Below are 12,867 nucleotides of genomic sequence, written 5' to 3' on the forward strand. Positions count from 1 at the left end.
TCTCTGCATGTCAACCACCGTTTAAGCAGTTCCAAAGTGTGTTTGTCGATTGAACCATGTTGAAATTTCACGCCAAAATGATGTGTACGCGTGTGTCCTATCATGCATATTAATGAGGAAAACGTGACGTAATTTGAGATCAACCCTATTGCGGCTGATTTCGCCAGCCCCATTGCTTTGTCAAACTTTTACACCACCACCCCCTTCCAGTCAGCAGGCCACTGGTTTGGGCCATGTGTATGTCAATCACACACTTGCCATAGTGCTTTATGGATAAACTAATTAAAAATGAATTTAACTGTTAAATCCCTTCCTATTTACTTGCATCATACTGGAACTAGAATGACTTCCTACCTCTGTGACTAAGAATCATGGGAAATGTAGTTCATGAGCGTTTCCGATGTGGGACTGTGAGGTAAACACCAGGGGCCTGATTTATAAAACTGTGCGTGAAAACCTGCGCAGAAACAAAAAATTTAGATTTATAAAACCATGTGTAGCATCTGCACACAATTTCCCTTTATAAATGCCACACGATCCCAACCGGTGTGTGCAATGCCGTTGCCCACACTAAATCTGCCTATTTCCCCCCATATTAGGCAATGCAAATCTCCTCATTAAGGGATTTGCATATTCATAGCAGCGACGTGACGGCGATCATCAAATCAAAACAATGGATGACGGACAGGGAAAAGGCCAACTTCACCATGATGTAGGCTACTGCATTGTGAACGCTTATGACAGATGTGTTTCTTTCCTTTATCTATTTATTTATTTGGAGGAGAAAGCATCAAGCTCCATAGCAAAGATGCTTGTACCTATTTTTAGCTTATTTTTATCCGTATTGTCTTGACTCAATATATAGTTTTATAGGCTGCTGCGATGACATTTGTGCCGACGGGCGAGTGAAATTACTGTAGATTGACTAGCAATTCAATTTGTTATAAAAAGATAATTTATTGCATATTTAATTTTCAGCAAAATTGTAGCGTCTCAGTTTTCAGTTTTGAAAATTTGGTCACCATAACTTAGATACATGCACACGAAAGTCCTACCAGCATGGACACTCTCTCCCTCTCTTTCTCTCCTCAGAGGCTCTGGAATCAACCTGCCATCCTGCACATACATGAAATAATAATTAGCAACATATTGAAGTTGCATGTCACATATCAAACAATATGGATTTAGCTTGCGGGGTGCGATCAGATATTGGCATCATCATAAAGCCCGTTCGCTGTGCATTTCATTGACTGGCTGGACTCACAAAATAGGCCCAAAATCCAATTACATTTCCATGCCGGAGCATAAGGTTAAATATTTTATCACATTTGATCAAATTATCCCTCCATTGAATGTCCTGCCTTGTATAAAAGAGTGTATGGGCCGCATGCATGCCAATTTCTATAACCATGGGTATTGTTAAAGTTTGCCTCATATTTCACAAATATGTCCACTATTTGTGGAAATCCATTTTATCACATTGCCAGTAATGGGACTAAAAGCAACAGCGGACTCGTCAAGGTTGTTTGGCTCCCATCTTCTTGCAATTTTAGCAACATCAAAGTGTGGAAAGAGAGGACCATTTTGTCCTTATTTGGATGGGATGAATACATCACAAAATTGGCTCCACATGTAAGACATAGAGGCTGTGAATGTAGACATTAAATAATTCTGTCCCACACATGGAAGTCTAATTGGATGTCAAAGGCAAGTCTATTAAATGACTTTGTCTTTTTATTTTTAAATCCATATGGGGGAGGCAGATGTCAAACTCATTTTGCATACGCTATCAAGACTGTATTAATAATAGAAATGTAATTACTCTTGAGCTACAAGACATATTTCGCTGTTAAAAGTAAAGTTGTTGTTTTTTTTAATGAAAATGAAGCTTTACTTTGGTCAGATATTACTGATCTGTGATCCATCACAAACCAGTCTGAAATCTTCATCCAAACTACAACATAATAGAAAAAAGTAGGGATAGACCGAATATCGGCGCTGATATTGGGCATTTTGACAAATATCGGTATCGGCCTTTTTAAAAAATCTGACAGCCGATATAAGGTAAATCTAAAACCATTTTAATCCCAGGGAACTATTTATTAAAATTTTCAGTTAACTTTATGAGAGATGCTGTTGACCCTGGGAACCATCTGAACCTTTTCATCAACTTTCATCATCCATCTGAAATTTTAAGATTTCAGGTATTTTTAAAATTTATATTTACTGTAGAAAACAATAGAGAGCTTTGGTATTTACTTGTTTAAGTTACCATTTAACTTTAACTCTTTGACTGCCAGACGTTTTCAAAAACGGGTTGTCGCCAGTGCCAGCCGATTTAAGCATTTTGAGTGATCTTTCAAGGTCCACAGAAAATGTTGTGTTTGGACTATGGAAACACACATACTACCAAATGAAAGATTGGACTCTCAGCTTTCATCAGAAAAAAAAGTTTGTTTTTACCTTATTCCGTTCTTCAGTAATCAACAATAGAAAATGGCTACTTTCACCGAAATTCTCTCTTTTGAAACAAAAAACGGAGAAAAAGAGCTTTTTGTGAAACGATGTTATTTCATGCACTCTAGTGAATTGTACACTTCTTTTTGTCCATAAATGATGCCACAAACACCTAAATAGTGCTTTACTTCTGTAAAACGCTTTCACCAACAATGAAAAAGTGTTTTTTGATTGCAAAATACGTTTATTTCCATTCAACAGTGTAACAATTTGACAAAACAATTTCGCAAACTATTTACAAATGTGTGCAACTGTGGTACTACTTACAATTATGTGGATGTTTCAAATACAGTTTTTCCTTTTGTAACGCTCTCCTGCGTGCAAGGAGACGCCAGGACTCGCACAACAGTTTACTTTCACTTTCACATTGGTCCGTTTTGCGTGCAAACGTTACACTTTCTTGACGGCCTTTTTTTCCGGGGAATAAAAAGCAAGTAGCAGACTGTACACACTTCCTCCGATGAATATGCATTGGACTCAGGGCACTCTCCGTCGTCCGATCCGCCTGTGCGTGCTCGGTTGCGCTCCGCGTTACGACACCGTCATAGCCGCCGCGTCAGCGGTTCCAATTTCGCCGTCAAGCTCGGATTCACCTTCATCATCATCGAGGATGATCACCGTCGTCATCAATGTACTATTTTAGCGTTGGTCGATGCCTTTCGTCTTGTAAGTGTAGAGCTGCTTGCAAACGCTCGCCATTGCCCGTTCCCTCCTCCATCTAGCTCCATCTAACGTCTTCTACTGCCGCGTCAATGCTTTCCAACCATGGAGTCACCATCATCTTCATCATCGATGATGATCATCGTCATCAACAATGTGCTTTTTTAGCGATGCTTTTGGTCTTTGAAAAAAACGGCTCTGGCGTTAGCTCCTCGCGACCGGCCGCCATTTTTCCTTTGTTTTCCATTCTGATCTCCTGCTCAACGCTCTAGCTCCGCCTCTACTGACGCCCACCCGATCTTGTCAAAAGAGAGTCATCGCTGCCCTCTAGGGGCCAAAAATAGTCATTAGGCTCAAAAAACCTGCTTAAAACTTTCAGGAGAGCTCCGCAAGCCTTCCCAGCACCCGTTTCAAAAAAAAAAAAAAAAAAAATGAGAGGACGTCTTTTAACGTCTTTGGCGCTCCTCCGTAGGTTTTTGCAGAACGTCATTTAACGTCTTTGGCAGTAAAAGAGTTAAAGATTAGTAAAGAAGTAAAAGAGTTAACTGATAACCAAGAGAACATTTTGTTAGAAATTTAAAAAATGTCAATTGTCTAACATTGGGGGAAAAAATCTACGTTTTGAAAAGTCTGAAAACGTATTCAATAAACATGCTTTAAGACATTACAACAAAGAATAGAAAAAAATTTCTATCGGCTCCAAATATCGGTTATCGGCCTCCTACCAATAATTGGCCTCAGTATCTGCCCTGAAAAAAAAACATATCGGTCTATCTCTACAAAAAAAAAGTGTGTCCAAAGTGTACAAACAAGCTAACAACAAAAATTGTTGGCGTGCACTGTTGGTGGATGTCTTGCGCTTGATCTACTAAGATTGCGATCTTTAATTAAGATCTCCAATAGCATCTGCTAAATTGTGTGCACTGTAACAGATTGCACATTCTTTTGGCAACAGGTGTAAAAGTGGTGGAGAACCACTAGGTAGTGGTTTTATCGCTATGACCTTTCACTTACTAAGACCTTGCTTTTCCTATCTATTTGCACCCTTATATCGGTTAAAAGCAGATAAGACCGTGGAGTCAAGCCTAAGTCATTCCCAGTGTTGGCGTGAATAAGACTGGCTATGGACATATTAGACCTTCTTTGGCTTTAGCATAATTAAAACAGTCTTCTAGTAGTTAGTGATAGTAGAGCTGTGCTGTCCTCACGACACGTGACTTTATGCTGCTTAGACAGCCAGCCAACTTTGAAGGAAAAACTTCGCACACAAGATGTACTTTTCTTCTTTATGAAGTTTTGAATATGAATATGAATGTAAACATAGATAAATTAATGTAACTGAAACCGAAAGAAGAAAAAATATACAGTATGTTACTACATTAGACTAATGCAACATACACGTAACCAGCTAACAATGCAAGCTAAAAAGTTAGCTTGATGAGACAAACAAATTTACATACACCTGCGTTCAAATTAAAGTACAAACATAGCCTTAATAAGTCTATATAACCTTATGAATACTCACAAAGACCAATGTCTTCCAAGACTCAAGTGTCTGGAGCACATTAAACGTGTTTGTATGAGTTGTAGACGACAAACTAAAAAGATAGCGTCCTACAAACAAGAATTAGGTCAAAGATCCACTATTGACGACAGATGCTCTTGCAGTACTAAAAAATCAAAACGCTCAACTAAAGGAGTATGTCTCACCCTGACGATTTTTCCACACCAGTTTTAACACTTTACACTATGAAATACACTACTAAACTAACTTATCTTTTAGCAAATATGAACTCATTTATAAGTTACAATTAACATATGACACTTGAGAAATGGGCCTCTTCACCAGAAGACATGACAACAGCATACATTAACACAAAATAAAAGCCAGAAGTTCAGATGAAACTTTACACCACTGTATTTAAAGCCATGTTTTAGATGACTTAACACATCCAGAGTGTGTGGCAGTTGGATGAGCAGTTTGTGCCCATCGTGCGTAATTTTAAATTTGAAACTCTGGACAGCATTCCCAGAAACTCTCCATTTATCACGGAGTTGAATTGAGTTTTGTCATAGGTGACATAGCATGCATGGCACCTTCTTGTGACTGTCAAGTCAGCCTTTGGATCATTCAGAAGCTCCAAAATCGACATAAGTGGATAATAACTGACTTAATTCTAAATTATGAGCCAAATTCTTTTCGGGTACATGTAAATAAGGCACCAGTTTTTATACTGACGATTAGTGTCACATTTATTAATAATTCATATTGTAGCCATGGTCTGTGGAATATAAAATGCCGCATTGGTGATTAAGATATTACATTAGCTAACCTTGCGGGTGAATTCTAAAGTTGCAAACTTTTCAAGAGCAAAGTCCACACATTTGTATCTGTGTGGTATAAAGGCCAGTAAAAAGAACCACTGAAAATGAGCCCCGTAGCCAGAGTGTGCACGCTGTTTCTCACACTCTGTAGCTTTATTGAATCAGATGGAACAGACGATGGGAAGGAAAATAAATGCCACGGCCAAAGTTAGATCGTAGCTTTAATATGATTAAATAAAAAAAATTAAATAAACCTTTTGCAAGTTGCAAATGTTTATTCTTATAATGAAAACTCAACCACTTTCTTTGAAGTAATGTGCCTCATGAGCAGTGACGGTTTCTGGCATGGGCGATGTGTGCGGCCCCACAGGGCCACATTGCAAAGGAGATTTGCTACCTGAAATGGTTTTGTATGGCATAGAGCAGGGGTCAGCAACCTTTACTGTCAAGAGAGCCATTTTAGGCCAAATAAATGACAAAAAAATCTTGCCAGAACCACAAACCATTTGAACGTTGTGATGAACGAAATAGTGTGTTTCGTGTTAGTCTATAATATTTCAGCCAGTAATATGCAGCATCCAAATCATTTTCTTCTACTTTTTGTCTTCCATTTTTGTATTTAAATTAGTTTTTTCAGACTTCATTTTTCATACATTTAGACATTTCTGCCTTTCTGTCAAATTTCTGACAATTTTGGCAATTTTAGGGACATATGGTAATTTTATGCCTCCCTTCTTCTTCTTTCGGACATTTAATGGCTATTTTTTTAAGAAGAAAAAAAGTCTGCCTTTTTGCTACCAATTTTCAGACATTTTTGGCAATTTTATGATAATTTTCAGGACTTCTTTTGTTTTTGGACACTTTAATTACAGACGATGGAAGGAAAATAAATGCCACAGCCAAAGTTAGATTGCAGATTTAATACGATGAAATCTAAAAAATTAATCGTGAATTAAATAAACATTTTCCAAGTTTCCAAGCAAATGTTTATTCTGCTAATGGGCGGTTTGAAAATTTTACCACTTTCTTTGAAATATTGTGCATCATGAGCAGTGATTTCTGGCATTTTCTTCTACCTTTCGTCTTCCGTTTAAAAAAAAAAATACTATTTGAATATTTTCATTTATTTATAACATTTTTCATACTTAGTTTTTTCATATATTTTTTTCAGACATTTCTGTCTTTCTGTCAAATTTCTGACATTTTTCAACATATGGGATTTTATGCCTCCCTTCTTCCTCTTTCAAACATTTTATGGCTATTTTTTTTTATATTTGTTTCTGCCTTTTTTGCTACCAATTTTCTGACATTTTTGGCAATTTAGCAGACATTTTATGATAATTTTTGGGATTTATTTTGTTTTTGGACACTTTAATTACACTTTAATAAATTTCTTGTACATTTTCTTTTTTGCCTTTTTATAAAAAAAAAAATTTCTGACTTTTTTTAATGCAATTCTAAAGATATTTTGTAATTTTCTGCTTTTCCTCTTCCTTTTTGGGCATTTTATGGTGACTTTTTGGACATGTTTAAGAAAAAATAAATAAAAATTCTTCTACATGATGAAAATAAATATTCAAAGAATATATAAATGTATTTATTTATTTATTTATTTATTTATTCATTCTTTCATTCATTCATTCATTTATTTTTTTAAATTCACAGGGAGCCACAGGAGAGGGACTAAAGAGCCACATGTGGCTCCAGAGCCGCAGGTTGCAGACTCCTGGCATATAGTCATGACTTAATGAACAGTGGCGTTTATACAGAGAATTAGCACCCCCTTGTGGAGGCACCGTTTTAAAGCGTGTTAGGAGAGATAGACATTGATTGCTAGCGGAAAACACTGTTTGGGAGTGGGGTCGTCGCAGAGGTCGCAATTCAACACAGGGCTGACATTGATAAGGAGTCATCAACGTAAAACAAATTTTCACTTATCTTGCAAAGTTACATTTACCAGTAATGAACGTTTCATCATGCAGCGCTGCAATGCGCAGCGAGCATACAGATAACACATTTGTCTGCCAAGTCTCATAACCACTAATATTACAGTGCTCTAAATATACAGTATGCTTATGCATACTTTGGCTCATGCTTTTTATTTTTCTAAGGCTCTTGCTTTGGAATCTTGGATCTTGAAGCCATACCACTAACATTTGGAAGCCTGATTTTTTTTATCACCAGCTTGAGTCATCACAAGCAATTTGTTATTCTTGGCACTCAATATGCACTTCGTATGGGCACCATACTGTGAGGTCTTTCTAATTTGTTTAAGTTTGCCAATGATATTAAACGGAATCGGGTAACTAAAAACACCACTCATGTGAAAGACAGACAAATGATCATTTCATTGACAAAGTTACTCAAAGGCTGTTAGTTTGACTGGTAGCTAATGAAGTGATGTGGAGTTGGCTTTAAGGCCATAATGTCACTGACTCATTCTGGATCAATGCCAAAAAAACGGACACACCAAAAGGCGCTGTGCTGTTGGAAGCTCCTGTGACCTTGATTTTACTTTGGGAGACAAAATGATGTATTCCATACGCAAGAGGATTAGGGCGGGCAGCAGGTGGCAGCAGAGTATAAGAGATCAACCAGGGCCATGATGCAAAAAAGCCAATTTCCCCAGTGTTTTCAATAGATTTGTGAATAATGATGAAACCTAGCTATATTCTAATGCTAATTACTGCTAAATGGAAACAGCTACAAATATACTTTTTTCCTGATAAAAGAAGAGACTCAAATTTTTCTCTTGGTCATTCCATGCTCTTATAGCAATAGAACACAATATTCTGTGGGCTTTGCAAAATCAGTAAAAATCCAGTTAAACAGCAGGGAGCGAAGGGGGTTGCTTCAGTGAAAATGGCTGCGAGTGAACGAATTAATGAATTATTCCCACATGCATTCACTTTATAACACCTTTCAAAATTTGCATTGACATGAGTTCATTTGCAATTTAAGATCAAATCCAATCTTTCTCACCGAATATTTCTTCACGAGACACCGTTTTCATCACTCCTCCGCCTCGGTTCGCTTTGTTCTACTAAAGTGCACCTTCATGCTTGCCTTGCAAATTGCAGTTTTTACTTAACACAGCACTTAATTGCCAGCACATGCTTGAGTGGTCACGGTGCCCATCAGAAGCAAAATGAGCCGCAACAGCGCGGCATATATTATTGTGGAATCAGCTGCCATGGTGCCAGGCTTCCACTCTAAGCCCTCGCCTGATTGCAAACCGGAGCCGAGTCCATCTCTGGGGTATCGGGACCAGATGGCGGTGCCAGTAACAGCACTAGGAGGAAAATGGAAGTATGGGATGAGAAATGAAGAGCGGAAGGGAGAGTCAAAGATTGGATGGAAAAGCGGTGTGATTATTAGATTCCTAAACTCAGTTGGCTACGGGTGCATTTGCATAGCCTTGGGTTGGCAGTGGCCCACTTTCCTCTCCTTGTCTGTCTGTGAGATTGCCAGCGCATTCTATTATTTGTCGAGGCGGGTTGTGGGGAAAAAGAAAATAAGAGAGCGAGCACGACAGTCAGTTTACATTCAACCCGTTTCCTCCCTCATGCTGTTAAAAATAAAGGAACAGAAGTGTTTAGGAGTCACAGCAATGGAGAGATTAGAGAAGGACAATTTTCTGCCAACAGTTGAGGCCTTTCTCCTTTTTTTGGGGAGAATGAGACCAACTCAGACGGTTCAAATGACTTCGACACATTAGCTTCTCATCCCATTTTGATCTCAATTACGAAATAGGAACGGCACAGAGCCTGAAGCATATGGTGGTGGCTGAAGGAAAATAAATAATTCATTGCACAAAGATCAGTCTATAATTCGGAACTCAGAAGTGTTTACTTTATAATAAATCTATACACATGAACACTGGTCAGTTACCTCATTGGCTCCCCACAATTTGCTCCCAAATATTGCATGGTCCCAAAAACGTATTTATACGTGTGTTTTTTGTTGGGGTTTTTTTATGCTAGAGCAACAAGCTTTGATGCAGCCTCTGAACTGAAAAAAAATAACAACGCTTAATGCCATGGTAGTTATTACAAAAATGGCCAGCGGGTGACAACAGAGTATGAGAGATCAACAAGGGCCATGTTGCAAAAAGCTGGTTTTGCCATTCTTTTAAACAGATTTGTGAATAATGGTGAAACTTAGCTATATTATAATGCTAATTGCTACAAAACGGAAACAGATAGAATTATAATTTTTTTGTCCTGATGAAAGAAGAGACTCGAATCTTTTCTTTGACCATGTTTTCATTGCAATAGAACACAATATTCTGTGGGCCTTGCAAAATCAATCAAAATCCAGTAAAACAGCCGGAAGCGAAGGAGGCTGGGAAATCAAATTAATCAAACTAGTAGTTTACTTTTCCATGTGACCCGCAGGCGTGGGCAACTTTAACCTGAAGGGGCTCTTCAAATGCGTAATGAGGGGCCACCATTGCACTTGCCCTCCATTGAGCTCCCATAAAGAAATTGGCAATATTTGACAATAAAAAAATAGTGGCGGGCGGATCGATCCAAATATCAATATAATTGATACCAAGTCGGTATCAATATTGGATCGATACTGGAAGTTTAATATTGATCTAGTAGTTTAGTTTTAGTTTGCATCTTTTATGCAATGTTGTAGTTTGGTCAAACAGATAACAGGCATGTCAGACTCTCCCTCCTCCCCTCCTGTGTTTCGATCGTGTGCCGTCATGTGACTTAGCATCTCATAACATCAATAAATCAACAAACTTTGTCCTAATTTTGTGCTTTGTTTTATAAGGAAACAACACAAAAACACTTGAAGGTTGAAAATTGACTGTGAATAAGCAATTTAATGATACAGCTACCTTTAGTTAAAAAAATAATTACATACCATAATTTTTCAAAATGTATCGATATCGGTATCGGCGATACTAGCCCTGTATTTACTTGGTATCGGATCACACACCACTAATAAAAAATCTTTCAGTCAATACAGACTGTTTAGGAGTGTCAAAATGAGTGTGTTAATTTTGAGTTTGTTATGTTTCGTTTTTAGGGGTTAAATTTTGTTTATTATGGGTGTGTTTGTCATTTTTGTCTGTGGTTGGTGTTTGTCATGTGTTCCTGATTCCTCCCCTTGTCTCGTTATGTCTGATCACGTCCACCTGTGTTTCTTCCCTTCCCAGTGTGTCTGACCAATCGGTGCCCTCAGCCTATTGTGTTCCCCAGGTGTCTCATTAGTGTTGGTGTATTTAGTCTGTTGTGTTTGTCCAGTCTGGGTCGGTCAGTTGTTGTTTCCAAGTTTTGTCATTTCACCCATGTCTTGCTAGGTCCTCGTCATGCCACTTGAGTTTGCTTTGATTTAGGTCTTTGTTGTTTTTGCTGTTTCCTGTCGACATGTTGTGCACCACCTTGTTTTGTTTAATTAATAAAACCCTTTTGTTTTGGACTTGCATCTCGGCCTCCTCGCTCTGCCTCCCCACACTTTGGTCCAAAACCACAGCCAACGTGACAAAGTTAATTTAAAGTTCCTTTAACGCCACTAATTTTTTGATGTGCAATTAATGACCACATTTGGAAAGCTGGGGAATTCCAGTCGCAACGCAGCAGACATGTCCACGTCAAAATTTAGCAGTAATAAATTTAATAATAATGCATATATTTTCGGAGACTGGGGTCAAGTTGTATTTTAAGTTACTTGATGTTAAAATTTAGTTAGCTGTTAATATGAAACGAAAAATGCACTCAGCTGTCACCAATGTCTTACAAATGCAATTATGCCATCTAGTGGCAGAAAAATGACCAACACAAATCAATGTCACACTCGTTTTTTACAGCACATATTTTTCATTTGAAGTCAATTTGATGAATTATTGTGAAATTAATGTGTCAATGACTAAAAGATACAGCCATATTTCTATCAGTTTGTCATTTGTACCCACTTTGAGTATGAAAAATACGAAAAAATGCACTGAACTGTCACCAATGTCTTACAAATGCAATTATGCCATCTAGTGGCAGAAACATTAGCTCAACACAAATCAATATCCCACTTGATTTTTACAGTACAGTACATGTTTTTAATTTGATCTATTTGTAGTTCCTAGCAGCTCAGCCCAGAGGTTAAAGTAAGTTATTTTAAACTCGGGGTGTCAAAGTTGGTGTGTTTTTTTTTAGTTAATTTAACGACACTAATTTCATTAATGTGTGATTAATGACCGCCCCTTAAAAAAAGCCTGTACGAAAAAATGCACTGATCTGTCACCAATGTCTTACAAATGCAATTACGCCATCTAGTGGCAGAAACATTACCTCAACACAAATCAATATCACACTTGTTTTTTACAGTACAGTACATCTTTTTAAATTTTAACTAAATTTTAGGAATTATTTGAACTTACTGTATCAATGACTAAAAGATGCAGCCATTTTTCTATGAGTTTAACATTTTTTTCCACTTATGTTAACAAGAGTATGAAAACTTGGGGGGAGAAAAAATATATATTGTACATTTAGAACACATAAAATTGGATGAGACTGATGAAGTCGTGATTAATTACGATTAAAAAATAAAAAAATAGTGGTTGGTCTCGAGACCATGTAGCCATGACAACACACACTCAAGACTCACAAGGTCATAACAACTATTGACCACATAGTCATAACCTGTAAAAACACTACATTATATTTCCAAGGCTTAATTGGATAAATGCAAAACACTGTTGTAGAGAATACCCAACCCACATAAGCTGTAATTGGATCATGTCTTGAGGCAAAACAAATGTATACTCTAAGTAATTTTAGAATCATAAAAGACTACATCATCATATTACTTGACTTTTTATTTTCTTGCGCACTGTGGCCCTGAATGTGCTGACCTGATGCACCAACCTGACTAACCTCATTCATCATTACTGCGGTAAATAATCGACAACGTGTGCTTGATACCAGGTCATTTAATCAATTTGACAAAACTAAAATGCAATAACAAAACTGCCAGCACATGTCTATAACAATGTCTGCATGAACAGCCCATTAGGATATAAACCCCACATGAACAGCTTTTGGAGGTTGCTGAGAATTTCAAAACAAATGAAAAGATGATTGCTTTTTAGGTTCATAAAAGAACTCATTCCTCTATAAAATTGCCAGTGGCAGTACAAATTGAAGTGGGGAGGGGGAGAAAGATTTTTCTTCTTTTTTTTTTACTCTCAAAAAAGTTCAGTTGACAAGTTGGAGAAGGTGCCTTTAGGAGGGTGATGAAACGCAGCACATGAATGACAATAGTGAGAGAAAAAATGTGTTGCATTCTTTTTTCCCATCTTTAATCGCTCCTTGTGTATTCAGAGGCACACATCAAGCTGTCACTTAAAAAATA

General features: G+C 37.5%; 1 long non-coding RNA gene across 1 annotated transcript in view; it reads right to left on the minus strand.

Annotated features, from left to right (window-relative positions):
- Positions 1 to 12,867, minus strand: part of LOC144039625 (uncharacterized) — a 53,303-nt gene that overhangs the window by 14,608 nt on the left and 25,828 nt on the right. The window contains exon 2 of the long non-coding RNA XR_013289499.1: positions 1,056 to 1,116. This is a non-coding gene — a long non-coding RNA (uncharacterized LOC144039625). The remainder of the gene's footprint in view (positions 1 to 1,055; positions 1,117 to 12,867) is intronic.

Source organism: Vanacampus margaritifer, chromosome 19 (genome assembly GCF_051991255.1).
Source record: "Vanacampus margaritifer isolate UIUO_Vmar chromosome 19, RoL_Vmar_1.0, whole genome shotgun sequence".
Taxonomy (NCBI): Eukaryota; Metazoa; Chordata; class Actinopteri; order Syngnathiformes; family Syngnathidae; genus Vanacampus; species Vanacampus margaritifer.